Source organism: Ambystoma mexicanum, chromosome 4q (genome assembly GCF_040938575.1).
Source record: "Ambystoma mexicanum isolate Mex_15411 chromosome 4q, UKY_AmexF1_1, whole genome shotgun sequence".
NCBI classification, from domain to species: domain Eukaryota; kingdom Metazoa; phylum Chordata; class Amphibia; order Caudata; family Ambystomatidae; genus Ambystoma; species Ambystoma mexicanum.
This window is the reverse complement of record NC_090928.1, coordinates 434,390,695-434,401,817: the sequence shown is the minus strand read 5'-3', so window position 1 is coordinate 434,401,817 and position 11,123 is coordinate 434,390,695. Positions and strand designations below refer to the sequence as shown.

The window sequence follows — 11,123 nt, the reverse complement described above, 5'->3', positions numbered from 1 at the left end:
TGGGTGACTGTATGGAACTTGTAGAACTAATGACACCAGTGCACTTCTGGTCAGCTGTACAAATTAATACATTTCATTAAGGGCATATTATTGGTTTCCACCACAGTTTTATAACATTCATATGAGCTTCCAATGCACTATTTCAAACTAATCATATCACCAGTAGAACTTGGGTGAATGTACAACACAGCTTGTATCATATGAAGAAATCCTAAACAGCTTAATGGTGTTTACCCTATGTTTCAGGTGATGATCAGGAGTATTTCAAATGTAGAAATGTGTTGCTCATTGCATAAAATGCTAAGATTGTAAATGTTTACTTCAATTTATTTAATTAACAAAAATATTTCTACAGGTAAAACAGATAGATAAAGGAAGCACCCAGATTTGAACTAGGGACCTCTTGATCTGCAGTGAAATGCTCTACCCCTGAGCTATAACCCAATTTCTCAAATGTTCACCTTTATTTATTCAGTAATATGTACAAAGTGGAAACAACATGCAATCACCACCAAAGCAATGCATTTTCAGCTGCAACCAAACCCTCCTTATAAGTATAAGGGGTACAAAAGATGTCCTTTATCTGCCTTGGTAAAATACAGTGAGGTTTCCATTGCAAGAATTCATACATTTCGTACTACATGTAGATCTTGGAACATGGAAAAAAAAACTTTTGTCAAATGCACAAATTCTGCAAAACATAACTGCTTCTCTACTGCAGTTTGTTGATTTTGTGCTAAGAGCATAGTTAAACCCAATTGTTCATTGATTTTTATATGAAATGATGATATACCCTATTGTTTCTTACAGTACATTGGGTTGAAAAACATTTTAACAGGATCTTTTGACAAAGGTATATGGTTATGAAACAGGGACTTCTTGAACTGCACTCCTACGCTCTACCACTGAGTTAAACCCTTGAATGCTGAAAACTGCCCTTTTTTAAAAAGGTAATAGAGTGGGTGACTGTATGGAACTTGTAGAACTAATGACATCAGTGCACTTCTGGTCAGCTGTACAAATTAATACATTTCATTAAGGGCATATTATTGGTTTCCTCCACACTTTTATAACATTCATATGAGCTTCCAATGGACTATTTCAAACTGATAATATCACCAGTAGAACTTGGGTGAATGTAAAACACAGCTTGTATCATATGAAGGAATCCTAAACAGTTTCATGGTGTTTACCCTATGTTTCAAGAGTATTTCAAATGTAGAAATGTGTTGCTCATTACATCAAATGCTAAGATTGTAAATGTTTTTTTCTACAGGTAAAACAGTTGAACAAGAGGGCACCCAGATTTCAACTAGGGACCTCTTGATTTGCAGTCAAATGCTCTACCACTGAGCTATACCCCCAATTTTGAAAAGTTCACCTTTATTAATTCAGTAATATGTACAAAGTGCAAGCAACATGCAATCACCATCAAAGCAATGCATTTTCAGCCACCAAACCCTCCTTATATGTATATGGGGTGCGATGGATTTCCTTTATCTGCCTTGGTAAAATACAGTGAGGTTTCCATTGCAAGAATTCATACATTTCGTATCACATGTAGATCTTGGAACATGGAAAAAAATCTTTTGTCAAATGCACAAATTCTGCAAAATGTAACTGCTTCTCTACTGCAGTTTGTTGATTTTGTGCTAAGAGCATAGTTAAACCCAATTGTTCATTGTTTTGTATTTGAAATGATGATATATCCTATTGTTTCTTAAAATGCATTGGGTTGAAAAACATTTTAACAGGATCTATTGAAGAGGGTATATGGTTATGAAACAGGGACTTCTTGAAAAGCACTCCTACGCTCAACCACTGACATAAACCCTTGAATGCTGAAAACTGCCCTTTTTTAAAAAGGTGATAGAGTGGGTGACTGTATGGAACTTGTAGAACTAATGACATCAGTGCACTTCTGGTCAGCTGTACAAATTAATACATTTCATTAAGGGCATATTATTGGTTTCCACCACAGTTTTATAACATTCATATGAGCTTCCAATGCACTATTTCAAACTAATCATATCACCAGTAGAACTTGGGTGAATGTACAACACAGCTTGTATCATATGAAGAAATCCTAAACAGCTTAATGGCGTTTACCCTATGTTTCAGGTGATGATCAGGAGTATTTCAAATGTAGAAATGTGTTGCTCATTGCATAAAATGCTAAGATTGTAAATGTTTACTTCAATTTATTTAATTAACAAAAATATTTCTACAGGTAAAACAGATAGATAAAGGAAGCACCCAGATTTGAACTAGGGACCTCTTGATCTGCAGTGAAATGCTCTACCCCTGAGCTATAACCCAATTTCTCAAATGTTCACCTTTATTTATTCAGTAATATGTACAAAGTGGAAACAACATGCAATCACCACCAAAGCAATGCATTTTCAGCTGCAACCAAACCCTCCTTATAAGTATAAGGGGTACAAAAGATGTCCTTTATCTGCCTTGGTAAAATACAGTGAGGTTTCCATTGCAAGAATTCATACATTTCGTACTACATGTAGATCTTGGAACATGGAAAAAAAAACTTTTGTCAAATGCACAAATTCTGCAAAACATAACTGCTTCTCTACTGCAGTTTGTTGATTTTGTGCTAAGAGCATAGTTAAACCCAATTGTTCATTGATTTTTATATGAAATGATGATATATCCTATTGTTTCTTACAGTACATTGGGTTGAAAAACATTTTAACAGGATCTTTTGACAAAGGTATATGGTTATGAAACAGGGACTTCTTGAACTGCACTCCTACGCTCTACCACTGAGTTAAACCCTTGAATGCTGAAAACTGCCCTTTTTTAAAAAGGTAATAGAGTGGGTGACTGTATGGAACTTGTAGAACTAATGACATCAGTGCACTTCTGGTCAGCTGTACACATTAATACATTTCATTAAGGGCATATTATTGGTTTCCACCACAGTTTTATAACATTCATATGAGCTTCCAATGGACTATTTCAAACTGATAATATCACCAGTAGAACTTGGGTGAATGTAAAACACAGCTTGTTTCATATGAAGAAATCCTAAACAGTTTCATGGTGTTTACCGTATGTTTCAGGAGTATTTCAAATGTAGAAATGTGTTGCTCATTACATCAAATGCTAAGATTGTAAATGTTTTTTTCTACAGGTAAAACAGTTGAACAAGAGGGCACCCAGATTTGAACTAGGGACCGCTTGATCTGCGGTTAAATGCTCTACCACTGAGCTATACCCCCAATTTTGAAAAGTTGACCTTTATTAATTCAGTAATATGTACAAAGTGCAAGCAACATGCAATCACCATCAAAGCAATGCATTTTCAGCCACCAAACCCTCCTTATAAGTATATGGGGTGCGAAGGATGTCCTTTATCTGCCTTGGTAAAATACAGCGAGGTTTCCATTGCAAGAATTCATACATTTCGTATCACATGTAGATCTAGGAACATGGAAAAAAAATCTTTTGTCAAATGCACAAATTCTGCAAAATGTAACTGCTTCTCTACTGCAGTTTGTTGATTTTGTGCTAAGAGCATAGTTAAACCCAATTGTTCATTGTTTTGTATATGAAATGATGATATATCCTATTGTTTCTTAAAGTGCATTGGGTTGAAAAAACATTTTAACAGGATCTGTTGAAGAGGGTATATGGTTATGAAACAGGGACTTCTTGAACTGCACTCCTACGCTCTACCACTGAGTTAAACCCTTGAATGCTGAAAACTGCCCTTTTTTAAAAAGGTGATAGAGTGGGTGACTGTATGGAACTTGTAGAACTAATGACATCAGTGCACTTCTGGTCAGCTGTACAAATTAATACATTTCATTAAGGGCATATTATTGGTTTCCTCCACACTTTTATAACATTCATATGAGCTTCCAATGGACTATTTCAAACTGATAATATCACCAGTAGAACTTGGGTGAATGTAAAACACAGCTTGTATCATATGAAGAAATCCTAAACAGCTTAATGGTGTTTACCCTATGTTTCAGGTGATGATCAGGAGTATTTCAAATGTAGAAATGTGTTGCTCATTACATCAAATGCTAAGATTGTAAATGTTTTTTTCTACAGGTAAAACAGTTGAATAAGAGGTCAGCCAGATTTGAACTAAGGACCTCTTGATCTGCGGTTAAATGCTCTACCACTGATCTACACCGCCAGTTCCGAAAAGTTCATCTTTATTTATTCAGTAATATGTACAAAGTGGAAGCAACATGCAATCACCATCAAAGCAATGCATGTTCAGCCACCAAACCCTCCTTATAAGTATAAGGGGTGTGAAGGATGTCCTTTATCTGCCTTGGTAAAATACAGTGAGGTTTCCATTGCAAGAATTCATACATTTCGTATCACATGTAGATCTTGGAACATGGAAAAAAAATCTTTTGTCAAATGCACACATTCTGCAAAATGTAACTGCTTCTCTACTGCAGTTTGTTGATTTTGTGCTAAGAGCATAGTTAAACCCAATTGTTCATTGTTTTGTATATGAAATGATGATATATCCTATTGTTTCTTACAGTGCATTGGGTTGAAAAACATTTTAACAGGATCTATTGAAGAGGGTATATGGTTATGAAACAGGGACTTCTTGAACTACACTCCTACGCTCTACCACTGACATAAACCCTTCAATGTTGAAAACTGCCCTTTTTTAAAAATGTGATAGAGTGGGTGACTCTATGGAACTTGTAGAACTAATGACATCAGTGCACTTCTGGTCAGCTGTACAAATTAATACATTTCATTAAGGGCATATTATTGGTTTCCACCACAGTTTTATAACATTCATATGAGCTTCCAATGGACTATTTTAAACTGGTCATATCACCAGTAGAACTTGGGTGAATGTAAAACACAGCTTGTATCACATGAAGAAATCCTAAACAGCTTAATGGTGTTTACCCTATGTTTCAGGTGATGATCAGGAGTATTTCAAATGTAGAAATGTGTTGCTCATTACATAAAATGCTAAGATTGTAAATGTTTACTTCAATTTATTTAATTAAAAAAATATTTCTACAGGTAAAGCAGTTGGACAAGGGGGCACCCGGATTTGAACTAGGGCCTTCTTGATCTGCAGTGAAATGCTCTACCCCTGAGCTATAACCCCATTTCTGAAATGTTCACCTTTATTTATTCAGTAATATGTATAAAGTGGAAGCAACATGCAATCACCATCAAAGCAATTCATTTTCAGCCACCAAACCCTCCTTATACGTATAAGGGGTACAAAAGATGTCCTTTATCTGTCTTGGTAAAATACAGTGAGGTTTCCATTGCAAGAATTCATACATTCCGTATCACATGTAGATCTTGGAACATGGAAAAAAAACTTTTGTCAAATGCACAAATTCTGCAAAACGTAACTACTTCTCTACTGCAGTTTGTTGATTTTGTGCTAAGAGCATAGTTAAACCCAATTGTTCATTGTTTTTTATATGAAATGATATATCCTATTGTTTCTTACAGTGCATTGGGTTGAAAAACATTTTAACAGGATCTATTGAAGAGGGTATATGGTTATGAAACAGGGACTTCTTGAAAAGCACTCCTACGCTCTACCACTGACATAAACCCTTGAATGCTGAAAACTGCCCTTTTTTAAAAAGGTGATAGAGTGGGTGACTGTATGGAACTTGTAGAACTAATGACATCAGTGCACTTCTGGTCAGCTGTACAAATTAATACATTTCATTAAGGGCATATTATTGGTTTCCACCACAGTTTTATAACATTCATATGAGCTTCCAATGGACTATTTCAAACTAATCATATCACCAGTAGAACTTGGGTGAATGTACAACACAGCTTGTATCATATGAAGAAATCCTAAACAGCTTAATGGTGTTTACCCTATGTTTCAGGTGATGATCAGGAGTATTTCAAAGGTAGAAATGTGTTGCTCATTGCATAAAATGCTAAGATTGTAAATGTTTACTTCAATTTATTTAATTAACAAAAATATTTCTACAGGTAAAACAGATAGATAAAGGAAGCACCCAGATTTGAACTAGGGACCTTTTGATCTGCAGTGAAATGCTCTACCCCTGAGCTATAACCCAATTTCTGAAATGTTCACCTATATTTATTCAGTAATATGTACAAAGTGGAAACAACATGCAATCACCACCAAAGCAATGCATTTTCAGCTGCAACCAAACCCTCCTTATAAGTATAAGGGGTACAAAAGATGTCCTTTATCTGCCTTGGTAAAATACAGTGAGGTTTCCATTGCAAGAATTCATACATTTCGTACTACATGTAGATCTTGGAACATGGAAAAAAAAAACTTTTGTCAAATGCACAAATTCTGCAAAACATAACTGCTTCTCTACTGCAGTTTGTTGATTGTGTGCTAAGAGCATAGTTAAACCCAATTGTTCATTGTTTTTTATATGAAATGATGATATATCCTATTGTTTCTTACAGTACATTGGGTTGAAAAACATTTTAACAGGATCTTTTGACGAAGGTATATGGTTATGAAACAGGGACTTCTTGAACTGCACTCCTACGCTCTACCACTGAGTTAAACCCTTGAATGCTGAAAACTGCCCTTTTTTAAAAAGGTAATAGAGTGGGTGACTGTATGGAACTTGTAGAACTAATGACATCAGTGCACTTCTGGTCAGCTGTACACATTAATACATTTCATTAAGGGCATATTATTGGTTTCCACCACAGTTTTATAACATTCATATGAGCTTCCAATGGACTATTTCAAACTGATAATATCACCAGTAGAACTTGGGTGAATGTAAAACACAGCTTGTATCATATGAAGAAATCCTAAACAGTTTCATGGTGTTTACCGTATGTTTCAGGAGTATTTCAAATGTAGAAATGTGTTGCTCATTTCATCAAATGCTAAGATTGTAAATGTTTTTTTCTACAGGTAAAACAGTTGAACAAGAGGGCACCCAGATTTGAACTAGGGACCGCTTGATCTGCGGTTAAATGCTCTACCACTGAGCTATACCCCCAATTTTGAAAAGTTCACCTTTATTAATTCAGTAATATGTACAAAGTGCAAGCAACATGCAATCACCATCAAAGCAATGCATTTTCAGCCACCAAACCCTCCTTATAAGTATATGGGGTGCGAAGGATGTCCTTTATCTGCCTTGGTAAAATACAGCGAGGTTTCCATTGCAAGAATTCATACATTTCGTATCACATGTAGATCTAGGAACATGGAAAAAAAAATCTTTTGTCAAATGCACAAATTCTGCAAAATGTAACTGCTTCTCTACTGCAGTTTGTTGATTTTGTGCAAAGAGCATAGTTAAACCCAATTGTTCATTGTTTTGTATATGAAATGATGATATATCCTATTGTTTCTTACAGTGCATTGGGTTGAAAAACATTTTAACACGATCTATTGAAAAGGGTACATGGTTATGAAACAGGGACTTCTTGAAAAGCACTCCTACGCTCTACCACTGACATAAACCCTTGAATGCTGAAAACTGCCCTTTTTGAAAAAGGTGATAGAGTGGGTGACTGTATGGAACTTGTAGAACTAATGACATCAGTGCACTTCTGGTCAGGTGTACAAATTAATACATTTCATTAAGGGCATATTATTGGTTTCCACCACAGTTTTATAACATTCATATGAGCTTCCAATGGACTATTTCAAACTAATCATATCACCAGTAGAACTTGGGTGAATGTAAAACACAGCTTGTATCATATGAAGAAATCCTAAACAGCTTAATGGTGTTTACCCTATGTTTCAGATGATGATCAGGAGTATTTGAAATATAGAAATGTGTTGCTCATTACATAAAATGCTAAGATTGTAAATGTTTACTTCAATTTATTTCATTAAAAAAATATTTCTACAGGTAAAACAGTTGGACAAGGGGGCACCCAGATTTGAACTAGGGACCTTTTGATCTGCAGTGAAATGCTCTACCCCTGCCCTATACCCCCATTTCTGAAAGATTCACCTTTATTTATTCAGTAATATGTACAAAGTGGAAGCAACATGCAATCACCATCAAAGCAATGCATTTTCAGCCACCAAACCCTCCTTATAAGTATAAGGTTTACAAAAGATGTCCTTTATCTGCCTTGGTAAAATACAGTGAGGTTTCCATTGCAAGAATTCATAAATTTCGTATCACATGTAGATCTTGGAACATGGAAAAAAATCTTTTGTCAAATGCACAAATTCTGCAAAATGTAACTGCTTCTCTACTGCAGTTTGTTGATTTTGTGCTAAGAGTATAGTTAAACCCAATTGTTCATTGTTTTGTATATGAAATGATGATATATCCCATTGTTTCTTACAGTGCATTGGGTTGAAAAACATTTTAACAGGATCTATTGAAGAGGGTATATGGTTATGAAACAGGGACTTCTTGAACTACACTCCTACGCTCTACCACTGACAAAAACCCTTGAATGTTGAAAACTGCCCTTTTTAAAAAGGTGATAGAGTGGGTGGCTGTATGGAACTTGTAGAACTAATGACATCAGTGCACTTCTGGTCAGCTGTACAAATTAATACATTTCATTAAGGGCATATTATTGGTTTCCACCACAGTTTTATAACATTCATGTGAGCTTCCAATGGACTATTTCAAACTGATAGTATCACCAGTAGAACTTGGGTGAATGTAAAACACAGCTTGTATCATATGACGAAATCCTAAACAGTTTCATGGTGTTTACCCTATGTTTCAGGAGATGATCAGGAGTATTTCAAATGTAGAAATGTGTTCCTCATTACATCAATTGCTAAGATTGTAAATTTTTTTTTTCTACCTACAGGTAAAACAGTTGAACAAGGGGGCACCCAGATTTGAACTAGAGACCACTTGATCTGCAGTCAAATGCTGTACCACTGAGCTATACCCCCAGTCCTGAAACGTTCACCTTTATTAATTCAGGAAATGAACAAAGTGGAAGCAACATGCAATCACCCTTAAAGCAATGCATTTTCAGCCACCAAACCCTCCTTATAAGTATAAGGGGTACAAAAGATGTCCTTTATCTGCCTTGGTAAAATACAGTGAGGTTTCCATTGCAAGAATTCATACATTTCGTATCACATGTAGATCTTGGAACATGGAAAAAAAAACTTTTGTCAAATGCACAAATTCTGCAAAACGTAACTGCTTCTCTACTGCAGTTTGTTGATTTTGTGCTAAGAGCATAGTTAAACCCAATTGTTCATTGTTTTTTATATGAAATGATGATATATCCTATTGTTTCTTACAGTACATTGGGTTGAAAAACATTTTAACAGGATGTATTGACGAGGGTATATGGTAATGAAACAGGGACTTCTTGAAAAGCACTCCTACGCTCTACCACTGACATAAACCCTTGAATGCTGACAACTGCCCTTTTTTCAAAAGGTGATAGAGTGGGTGACTGTATGGAACTTGTAGAACTAATGACATCAGTGCACTTCTGGTCAGGTGTACACATTAATACATTTCATTAAGGGCATATTATTGGTTTCCACCACAGTTTTATAACATTCATATGAGCTTCCAATGGACTATTTCAAACTAATCATATCACCAGTAGAACCTGGGTGAATGTAAAACACAGCTTGTATCATATGAAGAAATCCTAAACAGCTTAATGGTGTTTACCCCATGTTTCAGGTGATGATCAGGAGTATTTCAAATGTAGAAATGTGTTGCTCATTACATATTACATAAAATGCTAAGATTGTAAATGTTTACTTCAATTTATTTAATTAAAAAAATATTTCTACAGGTAAAACATTTGGACAAGGGGGCACCCAGATTTGAACTAGGGACCTCTTGATCTGCAGTCAAATGCTCTACCACTGAGCTATACCCCCAGTTCTGAAAAGTTCACCTTTATTAATTCAGTAATATGTACAAAGTGCAAGCAACATGCAATCACCATCAAAGCAAAGCATTTTCAGCCACCAAACCCGCCTTATAAGTATATGCGGTGCGAAGGATGTCCTTTATCTGCCTTGGTAAAATACAGTGAGGTTTCCATTGCAAGAATTCATACATTTCGTATCACATGTAGATCTTGGAACATGGAAAAAAAATCTTTTGTCAAATGCAAAAATTCTGCAAAATGTAACTGCTTCTCTACTGCAGTTTGTTGATTTTGTGCTAAGATCATAGTTAAACCCAATTGTTCATTGGTTTGTATATGAAATGATGATATATCCTATTGTTTCTTACAGTGCATTGGGTTGAAAAACATTTTAACAGGATCTATTGAAAAGGGTATATGGTAATGAAACAGGGACTTCTTGAAAAGCACTCCTACGCTCTACCACTGACATAAACCCTTGAATGCTGAAAACTGCCCTTTTTTAAAAAGGTGATAGAGTGGGTGACTGTATGGAACTTGTAGAACTAATGACATCAGTGCACTTCTGGTCAGGTGTACAAATTAATACATTTCATTAAGGGCATATTATTGGTTTCCACCACAGTTTTATAACATTCATATGAGCTTCCAATGGACTATTTCAAACTAATCATATCACCAGTAGAACTTGGGTGAATGTAAAACACAGCTTGTATCATATGAAGAAATCCTAAACAGCTTAATGGTGTTTACCCTATGTTTCAGGAGATGATCAGGAGTATTTCAAATGTAGAAATGTGTTGCTCATTACATAAAATGCTAAGATTGTAAATGTTTACTTCAATTTATTTCATTAAAAAAATATTTCTACAGGTAAAACAGTTGAACAAGGGGGCACCCAGATTTGAACTAGGGACCTCTTGATCTGCAGTCAAATGCTCTAGCACTGAGCTATACACCCAGTACTGAAAAGTTCATCTTTATTAATTCAGTAATATGTACAAAGTGCAAGCAACATGCAATCACCATCAAAGCAAAGCATTTTCAGCCACCAAACCCTCCTTATAAGTATATGCGGTGCGAAGGATGTCCTTTATCTGCCTTGGTAAAATACAGTGAGGTTTTCATTGCAAGAATTCATACATTTCGTATCACATGTAGATCTTGGAACATGGAAAAAAATCTTTTGTCAAATGCAAAAATTCTGCAAAATGTAACTGCTTCTCTACTGCAGTTTGTTGACTTTGTGCAAAGAGCATAGTTAAACCCAATTGTTCATTGTTTTGTAT

At 35.4% G+C, this 11,123-nt stretch overlaps 1 non-coding gene across 1 annotated transcript; it reads right to left on the bottom strand.

Annotated features, from left to right (window-relative positions):
* Nucleotides 1-9,769: 9,769 nt before the first annotated feature.
* On the bottom strand, nucleotides 9,770-9,841 carry TRNAC-GCA (transfer RNA cysteine (anticodon GCA)). The gene has a single exon. It is a non-coding gene; the product is annotated as a tRNA-Cys (tRNA).
* Between the last annotated feature and the right edge of the window lie 1,282 nt (nucleotides 9,842-11,123).